The following is a 21386-nucleotide window of genomic DNA, read 5'->3' as shown; positions in this document are numbered from 1 at the left end:
CTTGAACCCTAAGGTCTCTCTCTGCTCTACAACACTACCCAGGGCCGAGGACCCACACTGAGGTCAGACTCACAGGTCGATCGTTTCCAGGCTTCTCCTCACATCCCTTCTTAAACAATGACATTTTAGCCACACCTCAGTCCTCCAGTACTTTGCCCAAGTTTATAGATGATACAAATATTTCTGCTCGGGGCCTGACAATCTTCTCTCTAACTTCCCACAACGTCCTGGGACACACTTGATTAGGTCTTCAAGGTTTATCTATCTTCATGTTTTTTAAGATCTCCAGCACTTCCTCTTCTGGACTGTGAAGTGTTTCTAAAACATCAGTATTTATTTCCCTGATTTCTCTAGCCTCCATTTCTTTCCCAACAATAACAACTGATGTGAAATATTCACTTTTATCTCTCCCATCTCTTGAGTTTCAACACAAAGACAACCTCGTTGGTCTTCAAGGGATCCTACTCTCTCTCCAGTTGCTCCCTCCCTCACTATTTATAGAATCTCTTTGGATAATCTTTACCCTATCTGCCAAGACAATCTCCTATCCCCTCTTTGCCTTCCTCATTTCCTGCTGAAGAATGCCCCTAAACTCTTTATGCTCTTCAAGACATTCAGTTGATCTCAATTGTCTTTCTAATAGATGTTTTTTTTTATTCTTGACTTAAACTTCAACATCTTTATTCATCCATTGCACCCTAACCTTACCAGCCTTGCCTTTCATTCTAACAGGAACAGAATGCTTCAGAATTCTTGTTCTCACACATTGGAAGGCCTCCCACTTGTCAGTCATCCTTTTACCTGCGATCATTCTGCTCCAGAAAGTTCTTGTTTCATACCCTTTCATACCCATTTGCCTTACTCCAAATAAGAACTTTAACTTTTATCCTTTTACATAACTATTTTAAAATTATTAGTTGATGACTGGTACAAAATGACCCTGACTAACACTTCAGTTACTTGGCCTGCTTTATTTCCCAAGAGAAGTTCAAGAATTGATCTGTCTCTCGTGGGAAGATTTATATATTGATAGGGAAAATTCTCTTGCAATTGAACAAATACTTCACTATCAAAATCTTTAACACCATGGCAGTCTGAGTCATGTTTGCAAAATTAAAATCCCCTCCTATTACAAACTTATTATTCTTACATATATTCGAGATCTCTCTGCATATTTGCTTCTCAATTGCCCTCTGACTTTTGGGGAGCTGGTAGTACAATCCCATCAAGGTGATCACCCCTTTCTTATTTCTGACTTCAACCCATACATTTTCACTAAATGATCCCTCAGAAATATCTTCCCTAATTACAGTCGTAATATTTTCCTTAATCAAAAATGCCAGTCTTTCTCCCACCTTGCCTCTTTCTATCCTTTCTGTAAAATCATTGAGCTGCCAGTCTTTTCCATTCAGCAGAAGTGGGTACTGCAGATGCTGGAGGTTAGAGTCAAAATCAGAGTGGTGCTCGAAAAGGGCAGCACGGTGGCTCAATGCTCCAAGAAAGTGACTCCCTGCACATTGCAGCACCTCGTCAACCATTGATTTATCTGTCCTGTCCTTTTATTACTTCCCTCATTAGAACTTGGCACCAGAAGTAAACAAGAGATTGCTACTTTTCATACTACTACTTTTTGTAACCTTCTACCTAACCACTTGTACTCACTCTGTAAAGCTTTAACCCTTTCCCAGTTCCAGCTTCTCACTCTCCCCTTTGACAATCTGCTTCAAACATTTTGAGACATCCTTCACCCTGGTACCAGAAAAGCAACGTACTATCCTCGATTCACACTCACTACTGCAGAATCTCCTGTCTGTGTCCCTCACAGGAGAGCTCCCGAAAACGATTATTCCTTTAAAACTTGACAAACCCATTTAACACAAAATTCATTGTTCGTGCCCAAGATCTGACAACCACTTCTATTTTTCTCATTCAACAATACCCAAAATGGAATATCTGTTTGAGAGAGGAATAGCCACGGGGACTTCTAAACCACCTTCATACCCTTCCTGACGGACAGTTATCTGGCTGAATGATCTTGCTATGTAATCAATTCACTAAATCTATTTATCATCGTCCTCAATATCTCTTTCACATTAATCGGAAAATGAAGAAGCTTTCAATAGCATCTTATATAATTGCATTTTACATTACCTATAGTGTAGAAACAGGTCCTTTGTCCCAGCAAGTCCACACTGACCCTCCAAAGAGTAACCCATCCCCAACATTTACCCTGACTAACGGACCTAAACTATGGGCAATTTAGCATGACCAACTTGCCTGGCCTGCACATCTTTGGATTGGGGGAGGAAACCCACACAGACACGGGGAGAAAGTGCAAACTCCACATAGACAGTGGCCCACGGCAGTAATTGAACCCGGATCCCTGGTGCTGTGAGGCAGCAGTGCTAACCACTGAGCCACCGCGCCACCCAAATCAATTGTTTTAAAAATCAAAGGTGGTACTCCAGTGCTTCAGAATGGAGAGGCTTCTTCTTTCCTGTGCTCAAAGTAACTGCACAAGATGCTGTGGAATTGGCTTTGAACGACTTACAGATTCTCAGTTGAGAAGTGGAGTGCTATTGAAGACCAGGAAGCTTCAACTGGAAGACAAGTTGAGTCGTCAACTTTTTACCTTTTTAATATTTGTAAACCTTTAAAATGACAAAAGCTGTGAATAGTCACTTTAGTTCTGCTAACTGTGGAACTAGAAGAATGAGAATGGCTTCCAATTGGCTGTCTCTGGGTGCTGTCATCCCTAATCATGTATTTTTCCCTACATTTTTGTAGGCTGATTGAAAGTCAGGTCTTGGTCTTCCCATGTACCCACTCCTTATGAATTTAATTTGCTAACTAGTAGTTGCTCTTTAATGTGTGGGGCAATAAATCAGAGACTATTTAGAATCATTCTTGCATGAATTCTAGGAAATGACTAAAATTTAAATAGAAAATTGTTAGAATGGAAAATTCAAGAAACTGAATTTACATGAGGCTTTGCAAGCATGAGTTGTTCATGATTAATACACCTGATGGGGAGGGGGTGGGTTCGACATTTTCCTTCAGGCTTCTGCAGGTGAATACACAAGTCACAGTCCAAAGATGTAGAAGAATCAGTGATGACCTTGAAGCTGAGTGTTTGTGTCACAGAATATCTTGGCATTCGTCAATTTGCATGCAAGATTCTCCTTGTTGTAAGCAATTATAGTCTACAGTCTCCCAAATTGCAGAGTAATTTTAATTTCAAATTGGAAGGGGAGGTGGGGCAAATGTCTTTGCTTGTCACATTTTCTTTTCCAGATATCTAAAGAAATTATATATTAAATTCAACTATCTTTCCTTAAGCACGGATTTATTATGAAGCATGCAAAGAAAAATAAAAAAAATAAATATTTTTTAAAAATCAAACACTTTACTGAACAAATGAAAAAAACAATTCCTCCTCAAATAATCCAACATTCAGCTTTCAATGTCTGGATACAAAAACTCTCCCAAGCCCATCCCTATGCAGGCCTCTCCACAAGCTCGGTGTATAAACAATGTGTCCTTTTTCAAGTAATTTTTTAACTTGTTTATTTTTTTCTCAAGACTCACCCACCACTGACAACAGGTTCACCAGTCTATAGTTTCCTGGCTTTTCCTTACCACCTTTCTTAAATAATGGCACCATGTTAGGAAGGGACCTTTCCCCTTTCTCCTTCCTTTCTCCTCCTCTCCATCTCCATTTCCGGTGACAGACTCAACATGGACATTTAATTCAAACCCACAGACTCCCACAGTTACCTGGTCTACACCTCCTTCCACCCCCACTCCTGTAAAAATGCCTTCCCTTATTCCCAATTCCTCCGCCTCCGCCACATCTGCCCCCAGGAGGACAAATTCCACCATCGAACATCCTAGATGGCCTCCTTCTTCAAGGACCGCAGTTTCCCCTCCCAGGTGATCGATGGTACCCTCCAGTGCAAATCCTCCACTTCCTGCTCCTTCGCCCTTGAACACCAGCTCTCCAATCGCACCAAGGACAGAACCCCCCTGGTCCTCATCTTCTACTCCACCACCCTCCCGATAAAATATGTCATCCTCTGCCACCTACAAACAGACCCCACCACCAGGGATATATTTCCATCCCCACCCCTATCAGCATTCCACAGAGACCATTCCCTCCGCGATTCCCTTGTTAGGTGCACACGCCCCGCTAACCCGCCCTCAACTCCTGGCAACTTCCCCTGCCACCGCAAGAAGTGCAAACCTGTACCCATATCTTCCCCCTCATCTCCATCCAAGGCCCCAAAGGATCCTTGCACATCTGACAGAGATTTACCTGTAATTCCACACACACCATCTACTCTGTCCGTTTCTCTCGGTGTGGTCTCCTCTACACTGGGGACACAGGACACCTACTTGCGGAATGTTGCAGAGAACATTTTTAGATTAGATTACTGACAGCGTGGAAACAGGTCATTTGGCCCAACAAATCCACATGGACCCACCAATGTGTGACCCACCCAGACCCCGCTTCTTCAAAGACTCTGTCCGTCTTCAGTTTCTTTCTGGGACACAGTCACAAAGCAGCCCCACCACTCGGTGGGCTCACTGGTTAGCACTGCTGCCTCACAGCACCAGGGTCCCAGGTTTGATTCCAGCCTTGGGTGATTGCCTGTGTGGAGTTTGCACATTGTCTGCGTGGGTTTCCTCTGGGTGCTCTGGTTTCCTCTCACATTCCAAAGATGTGCACGTTAGGTGAATTGGCCATGGTAAGTTGCCCATAGTGTTAGGTGCATTAGTCAGAGGGAAATGGGTCTGGGTGTGGACTTGTTGGGCTGAAGGGTCCGTTTTCACACTGTAGGGAATCTAATCTTTAATTCCCCCTCCCATTCCGCCAAGGACATTCAAGTCCTGGGCCTCCTCCACCACCAAACCCTAACCACCTGATGCCTGGAGGAAGAATGCCTCATCATCCACCTTGGGATCCTCCAGCCACACAGGATCAATGTAGACTTCACCAGTTTCCTCATTTCCCTTCCCTCCACCTTATCTCAGATCCAACCATCCAACACAGCATAGTCCTTTTGAGTTGCCTAACCTGTCCATCTTCCTTCCCATCTGTCTGCTTCACCATCCTTTCTGACCTATCATCATCACCCCCACCTCCATCTACCCATTACATTCCAAGGTACCATCCCCCAGCCTCACCCCCCTCCCGTTTATCTCGCTGCCCCCTTAAACCGCCCCCCTCCCCAGCCCCACCCCCATTCCTGATGAAGAGCTTATACTTGAAACATCGACTCTCCTGCTCCTCGGATGCTCCCTGATTGGCTTTGCTTTTCCAGCACGACAATTGTCGACTCTGATCTCCAGCATCTGCAGTCCTCACTTTCTCCAAGAGCATGACTCTGCCGAGTAGCATGTCCAAATGCATACATCATCACCACCATCAAGAAGTGGAAGGGGGAAGGAGAGCACTGTCTCTCTGTCACTGACCAAAGGAGAGCAGACTGACCCCACTAGGTCTCTATCACTGACCCAGGGGAGAGCAGACTGACCCCACTGTGTCTCTGTCACTGACCCCAGGGGAGAACAGACTGACCCCACTGTGTCTCTGTCACTGACCCAGGGGAGAGCAGACTGATCTCACTGTGTCTCTGTTGCTGACCCCAGGGGAGAACAGACTGACCCCACTGTGTCTCTGTCACTGACCCAGGGTAGAGCAGACTGACCCTACTGTGTCTCTGTCACTGACCCAGGGGAGAGCAGACTGACCCCACTGTGTCTCTGTCACTGACCCAGAGGAGAGCAGGCTGACCCCACTGTGTCTCTGTCACTGACCCAGGGGAGAACAGACTGACCCACTGTGTCTCTGTCACTGACCCAGGGGAGAGCAGACTGACCCCACTGTGTCTGTCACTGACCCGGGGTAGAGCAGACTGACCCCACTGTGTCTCTGTCACTGACCCAGTGGAGAGCAGACTGACCCACTGTGGCTCTGTCGCTGACCCTAGGGGAGAACAGACTGACCCCACTTTGTCTCTGTCGCTGACCCAGGGTAGAGCCAACTGACCCCACTGTGTCTCTGTTACTGACCCAGAGGAGAGCAGACTGACCCCACTGTGTCTCTGTCACTGACCCAGTGGAGAGTAGACTGACCCCACTGTGTCTCTGTTGCTGACCCCAGGTGAGAGCAGACTGACCCACTGTGTCTCTGTCACTGACCCAGGGGAGAGCAGACTGACCCCACTGTGTCTCTGTCACTGACCCAGGGGAGAGCAGACTGACCCCACTGTGTCTCTGTCACTGACCCAGGGGAGAGTAGACTGACCCCACTGTGTCTCTGTCACTGACCCAGGGGAGAGCAGACTGACCCCACTGTGTCTCTGTCACTGACCCAGGGGAGAGTAGACTGACCCCACTGTGTCTCTGTCACTGACCCAGGGGAGAGCAGGCTGACCCCACTGTGTCTCTGTCACTGACCCAGGGGAGAGTAGACTGACCCCACTGTGTCTCTGTCACTGACCCAGGGGAGAGTAGACTGACCCCACTGTGTCTCTGTCACTGGATTCGGTACGTGGGTGAATCTACTTGTAAAAGGAGTAAAATTTGCCCTTCTCTTGGGAAATTAGGGAGGGCTGGGGAGCACTTTGGGTTCAGAGATCAAAGCTCTACTTGTTTTAAAATCGTGATGGAAAAGGATAGATTGGATCTTAAGTTAATGTTCTAAATTGGAGTATGGCCAATTTTGAATATATTAGGCAAGACTTTTCAAAAGTTGATTGTTCACAGGTAAAAGGAGGGCTGGAAAATTGGAAGCCTTTGAAAATGAGATACTGAGAGTTCAGGGACACTATGTTCCTGTTAGGGTGAAGGGCAAGGATTGTAAGTGTAGGGAGTGCTGGGTGATCAGGAATAATAACATGCTTCCCCATCTTCGTAACCTCCTCCAGGACCTGCACTCCCCCACGTTTCTGTGACATCACCATGCCCCAAAACACCACCCTATCATTGAAACCACCTCCAGACCCTGCCCTCCCTCCCTATCTCTGTAATCACCTCCTACAGCTCCACCTCTCCCTCTCTCTGTATCCTCCAGCCTCTTCACCACAAGCTATCTCTATCGTGTCCAGTGCACATGTAGGAGACATGTCACGTGCACAAAGATTGCTCGTCAGTGACAGATTCTTCGTTTCATGCGAAGTTCTCAGGATCTGAGAGGAAGGGTACATCACATCAACAGCCAGAGGGCATTTCCCGGTGTCTTCCCACTGAAACTGGGCTGGCACAGAATTTCTGTAAATTCAATGAATTGGTTGCTTGACTCCAGGTCCATTTGCTGAAACAAGATCCTTTAAAACTGAGAGTAACTGGCAATGCGAGAGTTAATGATGAGAAAAAAGACAGAATTCATTCAGAATCTGAGAGTAAATGTGTATCCTGTAAACAGTGAAGGGGGACATGACAGAGTACCTCACTTTCTTATCTCTGTCACCATTTTCTTTTGTTTTGTTTGTTTTCAGATGACAGTTAGTGAGGATCATTTACACCCCAATCTTTTGTTTCTTCTCTTCTCCCATTCTCCCACCTCAACCTGACCCCGTTCCTTACACCATTTTGGTTAATATTGTTACTGTGTCATGTAAGCCTCTCCTGCTCTCTCGACCAGCACAGCCTTTCCCTTCTGCTCTTCTTCCCACCTTCCAGCTGAGACTCAAGTAACAATGCAGGCAGTTCCCTCTCACACACACTCACATTATCACTGACAGAGGTACAGAGACACTGAAGGGTCATCACTCCCACAGGCTCAGACAGAGACAGTGTTTAGTCCCACTCTGATCCCACCTTCCAGTGACATTTTTATTTGAACACTCAAACAGAACAAGAGAGAAAGAAATGATTTATATTTCTCTCCAAACTGGTCTGTAAACAAATCCCAGCCTCCAATAATACGTTATGGAGATTTATAATTTGAAAAGCTGTATAATCCAGATACTGTGAATATTAAATAAACACAGAGACTGCTGGCAATTCTCAGTCACTCTCTCTGATGAAAGAAACATTCATTCTGTTTTTCTCTCTCCAAATGCTGTCTGACATATAAAGTATTTGCAGCACTTTCTGTTTTATATCATGTAGGTTCCCTCCATGTTCAGAAGGCACGCAAGTTATTCAATTCAAATGGATACTCCCATTAGAGGTCAGGTTCTTTATAATTGATATACCACATCGAAAATTATTTGTACACTGCACTATTAAAGATTCAATTACAATCATAAATAGAGATAAGCATTTAGTATATGAACATAATCCATCAGGCTTGTAAAGAATAACAGAGACCTGAATGCAGAGTGAATCTCACTCTCATTTACAAGACTCAGAAAAGATTTCTACAAATCACACTTACAGATTGTAATGTCCAAAGACCCCACTGTCAGCTCCATACACTTTAACTTGTCGACCAGTCTATCCTTTTCCTTAGCTATTTTAAAACTAATCGAATAGCAGTTAGTGCTCCCCCCACTAATACATCTGTCACTTGCCCTGCCTTATTTAGATTAGATTGATTAGATTGCATTACAGTGTGGAAACAGGCCCTTCGGCCCAACAAGTCCACACCGACCCGCCGAAGCGAAACCCCTACATTTACCCCTTACCTAACACTACGGGCAATTTAGCATAGCCAATTCACCTGACCCTGCACATCTTTTGGACTGTGGGAGGAAACCGGAGCACCCGGAGGAAACCCACGTAGACACGGGGAGAACGTGCAAACTCCACACAGTCAGTCGCCTGAGGCGGGAATTGAACCCGGGTCTCAGGCGCTGTGAGGCAGCAGTGCTAACCACTGTGCCACCGTGCCGCCCACTGCCACAGTGCCGCCCACTTCCTGAGAGAAGGTTGGGTTTTGCCCCTTCTCATGGAGGACCGCCTTCATATTAATTGGGAAAATTTTCCTGAATATACCGAGTAAGTTCTCCAATCCATTCCCAGTCCATATTTTGAAGGTTAAAATCCCCTTTTCTTGCAACCCTATCATTCTTACAGCCTTTGGCGAGCTCCCCACGTATTTTCTCCCAAATTTCCTGCTGAGTATTGGGGGGGGCCGGGGGGGGGTGGGGGGCGCGCAGGGCGGGGCGAGAGTGTAATCCCAACAATGGGATTACACCCTTCATTTTTCCCAGTTCCATCCATACAACTTCACTGGATGATCCATCAGGAATATCCTCTCTAAGTACTGCCATGACGTTTTCCCTTCTCAAAAACGCCACTCCCCTCCTCTCTTGCCTCTCCTTCCCTCCTTCCTAGAAACACACCTTCAATGCAGGTTTGCATTTGAACACAGACCTTGTGGTTCAGAGGTAGGGACACTGCCACTGCACTGCAAAAGCCCTCACAAATCTGAATTAAACCACAGAGAACATTCATAACACCTGACATAATAAGAGACACCAATGTTCGAGTGTCCGTGTAATGGCGACCACTGGACCAGAACGTAACATCTTCCATCACAAAGTGCAGGGAGCAACTCTCACCCAGATTTACAAAGCTTCAATAGTTTAAATCACTTATCAGGAATACTAATATGGCAAGAATCATTTTGAATAATTTGTTGATTATTCCGGATGTTTTCAGCATTGAGGTAATCTGTGTTTTCATGCTGCAGTCAATCTCTCTCCATCAAACACTGATGTCCCACATTGCCCAGCCCTTTAACCTATACCATGGAGGATCACCTGGGGATTGTGAGGTGCCACCACTCTTCAAATGAGTGTTTCATTCAAATGTCGACAAACAGATTATGTCAATGCACATTAAGTGCTCACGTAAATATACATGCATTTCTAAAATTAAGTTTTAAAGACTGGACAATTCTGATCACATTAATTAATGACATGAGAACTTTCATTCCACAAGCAACATTATTTTCCTATCAAACACTCCCATCTCTAAATCTCATTGTGTTCCAAGCATATACTTCTCTTAAGAATGCCCACTCAGTAACTCATTCCCTCAGTGAGCTGGATAACTGGTTTACAATGGAGAGGCACACCAACTGCATTGGCCCTATTCCCACATTAGCTGATGCTACCATGAAGGATTCTTCTTCTTACCCTGGCCTGAACTATGGAGACCACGAGGTTACACTCAGCATCAGTTGCCCCTCTCCGATGAGGGAGTGGTGTGTGCCCATGGCCTTGGAGAAAAAGAGATGATACCAGAAGGTGGTGTGAGTATGACTGGGCTTAATGTTAAAGCTGCATTTGACTGAGTGTGACATCAAGGAGCCTGAGCAAATCTGGAGCCAATGGAAATCGAGGAAAACTCTCTGCTAGTTGGAGTTGTACCTGGCACAAAGGAAGAAGGTTGTGATTGTTGACGGTTAGTCATCACAACGACAGAACATTTCTGTTGGAATTCCTCAGGAGAATGTCCTCGGCCCAACAATCTTCAATAGTTTGTAAATGTACATCCCTCCATCTTAAGGATGTTAGCCAATGTTTGCACAATGTTCAACAGCATGTGTGACTACTCAAATACTGAAGCAGCACTTGTCAAGTGCAGAAAAACCCGGATAATATCCAGGACTAGGAAGAAAAGTGATAAAGAACATTCGTGCCACATAAATGCCAGACACTGATCATCTCCAACAACACAGAATCAAACCATCATGCTTTGATATTCAATTGGGTTACTGTTGCTGAATCCTCTCCTGTCAACATCTTGGGGTTACCATTGACCAGAAACTGAATTGTACTAGCGATATAAATACAGTGACAACAGAGCAGGTCAGAGGCTCGGAATACTGCAGTGAATGACTCACCTCCTGATCCCCCACAGACCGTCCACCATCTACAATACACCAGTCAGGATTGTGATGGAATACTCCCCACAGGCCTGGATGGGGGCAGCTCCAACAGTATTTCAGAAGCTTGGCACCAGCCGGGATAAAAGATCCCACTTGATTGCCACGACATCCACAAACATCCATGTTATTTTCAGCACTGACCTGCAGGAGCAGCAATGTGCACCAGCGACAAGGTACCCTGCAGAAATTCACAGAAGCTCCTGAGACAGCACTTTCCAAACTCACAGCACATTCTCAACAACCACTAGGGATGGGCAATAATTACCGGCCCAACCAGCGATGCCCAGGAATGGATTAGAATTTATTTAAAATGTTACCCAATCACAACCAATGGTGGGCATGGGATTTTAGGTTTCGTGAGTGTGAGCTGGTTGGGCCCAGGCAGTAACCTGTTTGTTGTGAAGACCTGAAGAGAATTGCTGTTTGGAACAATCTGTCAATCTTTCAGAGACATGGCCTACATACATAGCGTCAGACAGACACTGACCTTCATATACCAGATTACTCACACGGGAGAGAGGTGGAAGCAATTTAAAATGTATTTGTATCTGGACTGAAGAATATTTGGAAACACAATTAAAATGTTGTCATGAAAGCAATTTGGTGAGGACGTTTGTATCCAAATGAGATATTTTTAAAGTGCTTGAACTTTACAATAATTTGATTTTGGGTGCAATAACCAGGCACATTTGTGTTCTGTGTTTTCAACAGATTTCAGTCTGAAAATCAACCAAACAAATGGTGGACCTGTGTTTATTGGACAATTAAAGTGGACATGGTTAGTATTGAAGAACAATCACTGGACACGAAAGGTTATCTCTGATTTCTCTTCACAGTTGCTGCTGAGCTTTTCCAGCAAGTTTTGCTTTTGTTTCTGATTTAAAGCACCTGCAGTTTTTTTTGGATTTGGTCAAAAGATTTATGACCTTCAATAATTAGACTTTTCAGTTAATGGTCAGGACAATCTGGAAATCATTGACATTCTGGCTCGAGTCACAGACAAGGATGTTGGCTGGGATTACGCCAGACATCAATGTCGATGCACAATTCTGTTTGGACATTGAAGCTGTGGAGCTGACATATGCTGGATATGGTTGATGAGAGATTCAATGAAAGACCCCATGTGCTGCAGTATTCCATTACCTTTGTAATACCTTCATTAAGGATCTGGTCCAGGGGGCAGAATTAAAGAGCCTTTATTGGTCAGTGCATTGTGTGTAGGAGTGTGGCTGTACATGACATTAGTTAGGCCACTTTTGTAATACTATATTCAATTCTGGTCTCCCTGCTATAGGAAAGATTTTGTTAAACTTGAAATGTTGCAGAAGAAATGTATAAGAATGTCACTGGCCCTTGAGGGCTTGTCCTAATGGAGGCTGAGAAGTGACCTGTTGCTGAACAAAGAGACCTTGGAGTGCAGGTTCAAAGCTCTCTGAAAGTGGAGTCGCAGTTAGATAGGATAGTGAATGAAGTATTTAGTATGCTTTCCTTTATTGTTCAGAGTATTGAGTACATGGGTTGGGAGGTCGTGAGGTGGCTGTACAGACATTTGTTAGGCCATTGTTGGAATACTGCGTGCAATTCTGGTTTCCTTCCTATCGGAAAGATGTTGTGAAACTTGAAAGGGTTCTGAAAAAAATTAAGAGGATGTTGCCAGGTTTGGAGGATTTGAACTGTAGGGAGAGGTTGAACAGGCTGGGGCTGTTTTTTCCTAGAGCATCGGAGGCTGAGGGGTGACCTTACAGAGGTTTACAAAATTATGAGAGGCATGGATAGGATAAATAGACAAAATCATTTCCCTGGGGTGGGGAAGTTCAGAACTAGAGGGCATAGGTTTAGGGTGAGAGGGGAAAGATATAAAAGTGATCGAAGAGGCAACTTTTTCATGCAGAGGATGGTATGTTAATGGAGTGAGCTGCCAGAGGAAGTGATGGAGGCTGGTACAATTGCAACATTTAAGAGCCATCTGGGTGGGTATATGAATAGGAAGGGTTTGGAAGGATATGGGCTGGGTGCTAACAGGTGGGATTAGATTGGATTGGGATATCTGGTCGGCATGGGCACGTTGGAGCGAAGGGTCTGTTTCCGTGCTTTGTAACTCTCTGACTCTATGACCTCAGAGAGGTTTGCTAAATCATGATGAGCATGGATAGGGAAACTAGCCACTGTGGGGCGGCACGGTGGCACAGTGGTTAGCACTGCTGCCTCACAGCGCCTGAGACCTAGGTTCAATTCCTGCCTCAGGCGACTGACTGTGTGGAGTTTGCACGTTCTCCCCATGTCTGCGTGGGTTTGCTCCGGGTGCTCCGGTTTCCTCCCACAGTCCAAAGATGTGCAGGTCAGGTGAATTGGCCATGCTAAATTGCCCGTAGTGTTAGGTAAGGGGTAAATGTAGGGGTATGGGTGGGTTGCGCTTCGGCGGGTCGGTGTGGACTTGTTGGGCCGAAGGGCCTGTTTCCACACTGTAATGTAATGTAATCTAATCTAATCTAAATCTAATCTTTACTACGGGAAAGAGGAGTTCATACTGGTGCGCATAGGGTTAAGTTGAGATGGGAAAATTTAACTCGGACCTAAGGGGCAACTTTTCTTGAACAGAAGTCGGTGCATGCATGGAATGAGCTGCCAGAGAAAGTGGTGGAAGCTGGTACCATTGTAGCATTTGAAAGGTACCCGGATGGTTATATGAATAGGAAGGGTTCAGAGGGATTGGGGCCAAGTGCTGGCAAATGGGACTAGATCTGTTCAGGGTGAATGGGTTTAATGGAGCTGTCTGTGTCCTTACTATGACATTTTAACTCTCAGTCATCAGCATAAAGAAACCGTGAGACATGGTTGTTGGCAGATCATTTGTCTGAATGTTGAAAAGTGTTTACAAGTGTTTACAAACGCTTGGACAATCTGCCCCATGCACATCCTACCTTTAATAGAGTCATAGCGTCATAGAGATGTAGAGCACGGAAATAGACCGTTGGATCAAACCTTCCATCCCGCCCAGATACCCGAAATTAATCTAATCCCATTCGCCAGCATTTGCCCCACATCTAAACACTTCATATTAATATAGCCATCCATTAAAACATTATATGTTTTGATTGTACCAGCCTCCACCATTTCCTCTGACAGCTCATTCCATATACACATCAGTCTCTGCAAGAAGAAGACTGCCCCTTAAGTCCCTTTTAAATCTTTCCCCTCTCACCTTGCACCTTCAACTTCTAGTCTTGGAAATAGATATTGGCTGTTTCCCCTATCCATTCCCCTCATGATTTTATAAATCTTTACAAGGCCACCCCTCAATCTCCGAGGGAAATAGCTGCAGCCTATTCGGCTTCTCCCGATAACTCAAAACTTTCAATCCTACAACACCCTTGTAAACCTTTTCTGAACCTTTTCAATTTTTATAACATTATTCCTGTGGCAGGGAAAATAAAATTGAATGCAGTATTTCAACAGTGGGCTAACCAATGTCCTTGACAGCCATAACATGACCTCCCAACTCCTATATTCAATGCACTGACAATAAAAGCAAGCAACCCCGGCATTGCAAAGTAGATAGAGTGGGAACCGGCAGTGTGAGGGAGAGAGACTGGGACATGGCAGTGTGAGGGGGAGAGAATGGGAGCCGGCAGCATGCGAGAGAGAGAATGGGACCTAGCAATGTGAAGGGGAGAGAGTGGGACCCGGCAGTGTGAGGGAGAGAGGGTGGGACCTGGCAGTGTGAGGGAGAGAGAGGGGATCCGGCAGTGTGAGGGAGGGATTGAGCAAGTTATCCAAGATTGTGGAACGGGCACAGTAGGCCCATCTGCTCCAGGCTGGCCATATTTCTTTTCCCTCTCTCTCCTTCTAGTAATTTTTCCCTTCCCTTCTGGAGTTCTGGAGAGAGGCAGCAGTGGTGATGCATTGTGGGAAGTGTGGCAGCAGCCGTGGGTCCTGAGTGCTGTCGGATGGCCATCTTGGGCATGGATGTGGCTGTGGGCCCAAGCCTAACATGGTCAGAGCAAGCCCGAAGTGTCAATGAGGGAGATACATAAATGATGAAATACAATGAACCCAGCACCAATCAACGTGTCACACTGCTGGTCACAGGTCTCCAGTCTGGAAAGCAATTTTCCATCATCACCTTCTGTCTCCTACCTTCTTTTTCTAAATGGCTAGTCTTATCCTTGCATTCCGCGTGACCTTATGTTTCTAAACAATTGACCATGCAGAACTTTGTTTTACACCTTACTGAAGTACATGTAAATCACATTCACCATTCTGCTTCATCAATCCTCTTCATTACTTTCTTTAAAAACTCAATTAAGTTAATGAAACATGATTTCCCACCATGTTGACAAACTCTAATCTGTCCTTGCCTTTCCAAATTTATGTAAATCCTCAGGATCCCTTAGGATCTCCCCTCAACATATTGCCCACCACCGATGTCAGGTTCACTGATCTATAGTTCCCTGGCTTCTCTTTCCCAGATTTCTAGAACAATGACATCACGTTCGCCAACCTCCAGCCTTCTGGCACCTGATCAGTGACTATTGATGATATAAATATCTCAGCAAGGGGCCCAGTAATCATTTCCTGAGCTTCTCACAGAGCTCTCAGGTACACCTGGACAGGTCCTGGGGATATATCAACCTTTATATATTTAAAGATGTCCAGCACCTCCTCCTCTGTAATATGGACACTTTTGAAGATGTCCATATTACAGATATTTATTTCCCCAAGTTCTCATGCTTCCATATCCATGGTCTTGTTGATCGTTCAGGGGCCCTATTCTCGCCATAATTACCTTCTTGTCCTTAATATATTTATAAAATCCCTTTGGATTCTCCTTAAGCCTATTTGCCAAAGCTATCTCATGCTCCATTTTTACCTTCCTGATTTCCCTCTTCTACTGCCTTTATACTCTTCTTGAGATTCTCCAGAATCCTGCTGTCTATACCTGACATATGCTTCCTTCTTATTTTTGAACAAAACGTCATTTTCTCTGGTCACCTACCATCCTTGCCCTTCACCCTAACAGGAACGTACTGTCTCTGGACTCTCATTATCCCATTTTTGATGGCTTCCAACTTTCCAGCCGTCCTTTACCTGAAAATGCCCACCACGAATCAACTTTTGAAAGTTCTTGCCTAATATCATCAAAATTGGCCTTCCTCTAAATTCAAATCTGTAACTTTTAGATCCGCTCTGTCTTTTTCCATCACTATTTTAAATCTAATAGGATTATGGTCACTGGCCCCAAAGTGCTCCCCCATTGATATCCCAGTCACCTGCCCTGCTTTATTTCCCAAGAGTAGGTCAAGTTTTGCTCCTTCTTTAGTAAGTACATCCACATACTGAATCAGAACATTTCCTTGTAGGCACTTAGAAAATTCCTCTCTAACCAAGACTTTAACACTATGGCAGTCCCAGTCTGTGCTTTGGAAAGTTAAAATCCCCGACCGTTACCATGCTGTCATTCTTCCAGATAACTGAGATCTCCAAACAAATTTGCTTCTCAATTTCCCACTGACTTTTGGGAGTCGACAATAGAATCATATTAAAGTGATTATTCCTGTGAGTACATCCAGGGAAATTATTCCCTCCCTACCAGCATTATGGGTCAACCCACATCAAGTGGACTGCAGTGATTCAGGAAGGCAGCTCACCACCACCTTCTCAAGGACAAATAGGGATGGGCTATCAGTGCTGGCCAGCCAGAGACACCCATGTCCCATAAATGAATAAAAAAGAAGCAATTTGGGTGGAACCGAGAAATAAGAAAGGGATAATCACCTTAAGTACAGCCGTAATATTATCCCTAATCAAAAACTCCTCTCCCTCCCCTCTCTTACCCCCTTTCAATCCTTCCTCTATCATCTATTACCCTGGAACATTAAGCTGCCAGTCCTGTCCATCCCTGGGCTACATCTCTATAATTGCTATGATATCCCAGTTCCATGTTCCTAATCATGCCCTGAGTTCATCTGCCTTACCTATTAGGCCACTTGTATTGAAATAAATACAGTCTAATTTCTCAGTCCCACCTCGTTCTCTGCTCTGTTCCTGCCTGCCCTGGTATAATTGACAAGCTCGTCTTCCCAACTATACCAGTCTCAGACTGATCTCTTTCCCCACTATCTCCCTGGGTATCAATTCCAAACCCCTCCGCCCCCAACCCAAGCAGCTCGAGCAAATCTCCCCATCAGTATATCAGTCCCCTTGCAATTCAAGTGCAACTGTTCCTTCTTATACAGGTCTCTTCTACCCCAGAAGAGATTCCAATGATTCAAAATGTGAATCCTTCTCCCCAATACCAGCTCCTCAGCAGCGCATTGATCTGCTCTACCCTCCTGTTCCTACTCCCACTGGGACACGGCACGGGGAGTAATCCAGATATTACTGCTGTAGGAGTGACCGCTGTCTCTGAAGCAAGAAGACTCTGAAGGCCTGGGCAATTCAGCAGGAACAGCAGTTTATTCCAGCGGGAATCGATTACAGCCTGGAGCGGAACTCAAGACCGTCACACAGGACAATCGAGCTCTCTCTGTCAAACACCCGCACAATACCATTCTTACACTTTCTGACATCAGTTATGTCAGTCTGCAAACTAACTGTTATTGTGCAGTTGATCATATCAAGACTTCACAACTGTCAAAATGTAAATACAACAAACATTCACTCCCCAAACTCAAGTGATGTTTTCTAAAGAAGCAACATGAGCTAATAACACTAATAATTATCAAAGTGAAAAGAAACAAGTCATGTGTTTACACAGTTCTGAAGATGTGGTTGAAACATTGCAGAGCTGAAAATGTGTTGCTGGAAAAGTGCAGCAGGTCAGGCAGCATCCAAGGAACAGGAGAATCGACGTTTCTGGCATGAGCCCTTCTTCAGGAATGAGGAAAGTGTGTCCAGCAAGGATTCCTTCCTTGAAGAAGCTCTCTTCCTCCCTCTACAAGGATTTCAGTGAGTCCTTCTCTCACCTGCACACCCCAGGTCATAGGCCTGCTGGACACACTTTCCTCATTCCTGAAGAAGGGCTCATGCCCGAAACGTCGATTCTCCTGCTCCTTGGATGCGGCCTGACCTGCTGTGCTTTTCCAGCAACACATTTTCAGCTCTGATCTCCAGCATCTGCAGTCCTCACTTTCTCCTTGAAACATTGCAGGACATGGTTAGTTGCTGATCTCTATTTATTTCAGATATTAATTATCCCTGAACTCCTATAGTTTACTTTATTCTTAAGACATGGGCTTTGTTAAACTGGACCGCCATTTATTACCCATCCCTAGTTGCTCATGAGAAGATAGTGGTGAACTGCCTTCTTGAACCACTGCAATTAGTTTTGTGTAAGTAGATCAACCAAGTCCCATTTACAAGGGACTTCCAGGATTTTAACCCAGTGTCAGTGAAGGAATGACAGTAAATTTCCAAGTCAGGGTGATAAGTGGCTTGGTGGGGAACTTGCAGATAGTGCTGTCATGTTCTACTATCCTTGTTGTTTAAGATAATAGTTTTATGGGTTTGGAAGACATTGTATAATGGCTCTTGATGAACATTTATTGTATACCTTGTAGATTGCACACACTTCTGCTACTGAGCATCAATGGTGTTGTGAATGGGTCTCTTTGTCCTGGATGGTCTCAAGCTTCTTGAGTGTTTTTGGGGCTGCACTTATCTGCCTCGGAACACTTCAACCCCAGGGCATCAATGTGGACTTCACCAGTTTCCTCCCCCCACCTTACCTCAGTTCTAACCTTCCAGCTCTGCTCTGAGCTCATGACCTATCTTATGTGCCAATCTCTTTTCCCAACTATCCGTTCCACCACCCCCAACATATCACCTCCATCCCCACCCCCATTCATCTATTGTACGCTTTGCTACTTTCTCCCATCCTCCTCTCTGACCTATCACCTCCATCCCCACCCCCATTCACATATTGTAGTCCTTGCTAACTTCTCCCCAGCCCCACCTCCCCACCCCAATTATCTCTCCACACTGGATGCTTCCTGCCTGTATTCCCGATGAAGGGCTTTTGCCTGAAACGTCGATTTTCCTGCTCCTCGGATGCTGCCTGACCTGCTGTGCTTTTCCAGCACCACTCTGATCTAAATGCTGCACTTATCCAGGCAAGTGGGAAATATTCTATCACATTTTGACTTGTGCCTTCCAGATGGTGGACAGGCTTTGGGGAATCAGGAGGTGTGTTACATGCTGCAATATTCCTCGCCTCTGACCTACTCTTGTATCCATAGTATTGTGCGGTCGGTCAAGTTCAGCTTCTGATCATCCCCAGGATGTTGATAGTAAGATTCAGCGATTGTAATGATATAGAATATCGAAGAATGATGGTTTGATTCTCTCTTGTTGGAGATGGTTACAGTCTGGCACTTGTGTAGTAAAGTGTTTCTTTCTAGGGAGGAAATTAGAAATTAGCGACCAATCTCACTGTTAAATGTGGATTACACAATCTTGTCAGAGGTCATTGCCAACCAGGTCAGGTCTGCTCTGGGATCAGTGATCCACCCTGACCAAACCTGCACTGTACCGGGCAAGTCAATCGCTGAGAGTCTCACACTGCTCAGGGATATGATCGCTTACGTACAGGACAGGGGGTGGTCACCAATCTCATCAGCCTGGTCCAGGAGAAATCCTTTGACTGGATATCACACACGTACATGAGAAATGTGTTCTCCAAAGTGCACTTTGGGAGGGAATCTGCAATTGGATCCGTCTGCTCTACACCATCATTGTCAGTGCAGTCTCAATTAATGGTTGGGAATCAGATAGCTTCCCAGTCAGACCTGGAGTCAGGCAGGGCTGCCCACTCTCTCCTGCCTTATTTTTGTGCTGCATCGACCCATTTGCCGAGTCCATCAGGAAGGATGCGAGCCTGAGAGGGGTGACTATTCCTGTCAGCAGGGACCGACAGGTTAAGGCCTCCCTGTACATGGATGACGTCGCCGTTTTCTGCTCAGATCTGCTGTCTGTGCACAGACTCATGTGCATCTGTCACCAGTTTGAACAGGCCTCGGGGACAAAGGTAAACTGAGGCAACAGTGAGGCCATGCTCTTTAGAAACTGGGCCGACCAATCCTCTATTCCCTTCACCGTCAGGACTGACCATCTGTAGGTGCTGGGTATTTGTTTCGAAAGGGCTGGGGCGTGCGCCAAGTCTTGAGAGGAGCATGTCACAAAGTGAGGCAGAAACCGGGCCAATGGGAACAACGGTCGCTGTCCATCACGGATAAACATCTTTTCATTAGGTGTGAGGTACTGTCAGTGTTGTTATATGTGGCACAGGTCTGGCCTATTCCCAGAACCTGTGCTGCCACAGTTACCCAGGCCAACTTCCACTTCATGTGGAGATCAAACATAGACTGGGTCCAAAGTGACACCATGTACAAAGTTCTAGACAAAGGGGGGAGAAACACACCCAAGACTATCCTCACCCTGACAGACAACTTTGTGTGTGCCTGTATCAAGCTGTGCGTGGATCCCCAGTACACAAACACCAAGTGTCACTGCATACTGAGGTTCTACCTGTCTTGGTGTTGCGAAGGATGGGCCTGGCCTCGCTGCCGCGGAACGCTCCAAGTAGTTGGACAGTTCTGTATCACCTGCATCACGGAGAACTTCGTGAAGAAAAACATCTTTGACCACAAGTCCATCAGGAAGTGGTCAGCACGTAGTGTCCTCGAGACCCTTCGGGAACAGGAGAGAGTGGATCCCATTGAGCAGTTTCCTGGGCAGACTGTCAAAGTCATTTGGCAGAATGTCTCTTTGCCAGAACGTTCCAACAAGCACCAAGACATGGCCTGGCTGGTGGTGAGAAGTCGACTTGACACTGACATTTTCTACAAACCCACAGTCTCCCACAGCTACCTGGATTACACCTCTTCCCACCCTACCTCTTGCAAAAATGCCATCCCGTATTCCCAATTCCTCCGCCTCCGCCGTATCTGCTCCCAGGAGGAGCGGTTCCACCATAGAACACACCAGATGGCCTCCTTCTTTAGAGACCGCAATTTCCCTTCCCACGTGGTTAAAGATGCCCTCCAACGCATCTCATCCACATCCTGCACCTCCGCCCTCAGACCCAACCCCTCCAACCGCAACAAGGACAGAACGCCCCTGGTGCTCACCTTCCACCCTACCAACCTTCGCATAAACCAAATCATCCGCCGACATTTCCGCCACCTCCAAACAGACCCCACCACCAGGGATATATTTCCCTCCCCACCTCTCCGCCTTCTGCAAAGACCGTTCCCTCCGTGACTACCTGGTCAGGTCCATGCCCCCCTACGACCCACCCTCCCATCCTGGCACTTTCCCCTGCCACCGCAGGAACTGTAAAACCTGTGCCCACACCTCCTCCCTCACCTCCATCCAAGGCCCTAAAGGAGCCTTCCACATCCATCAAAGTTTTACCTGCACATCCACTAATATCATCTATTGTATCCGTTGCTCCCGATGCGGTCTCCTCTACATTGGGGAGACTGGGCGCCTCCTAGCAGAGCGCTTTAGGGAACATCTCAGAGACACCCGTATCAAT

This window comes from Chiloscyllium plagiosum, unplaced genomic scaffold, assembly GCF_037043375.1.
Source record: "Chiloscyllium plagiosum isolate Xiang-an unplaced genomic scaffold, Cpla_swu_hap1 HiC_scaffold_47, whole genome shotgun sequence".
NCBI classification, from domain to species: domain Eukaryota; kingdom Metazoa; phylum Chordata; class Chondrichthyes; order Orectolobiformes; family Hemiscylliidae; genus Chiloscyllium; species Chiloscyllium plagiosum.
This window is presented reverse-complemented; position numbering follows the sequence as displayed.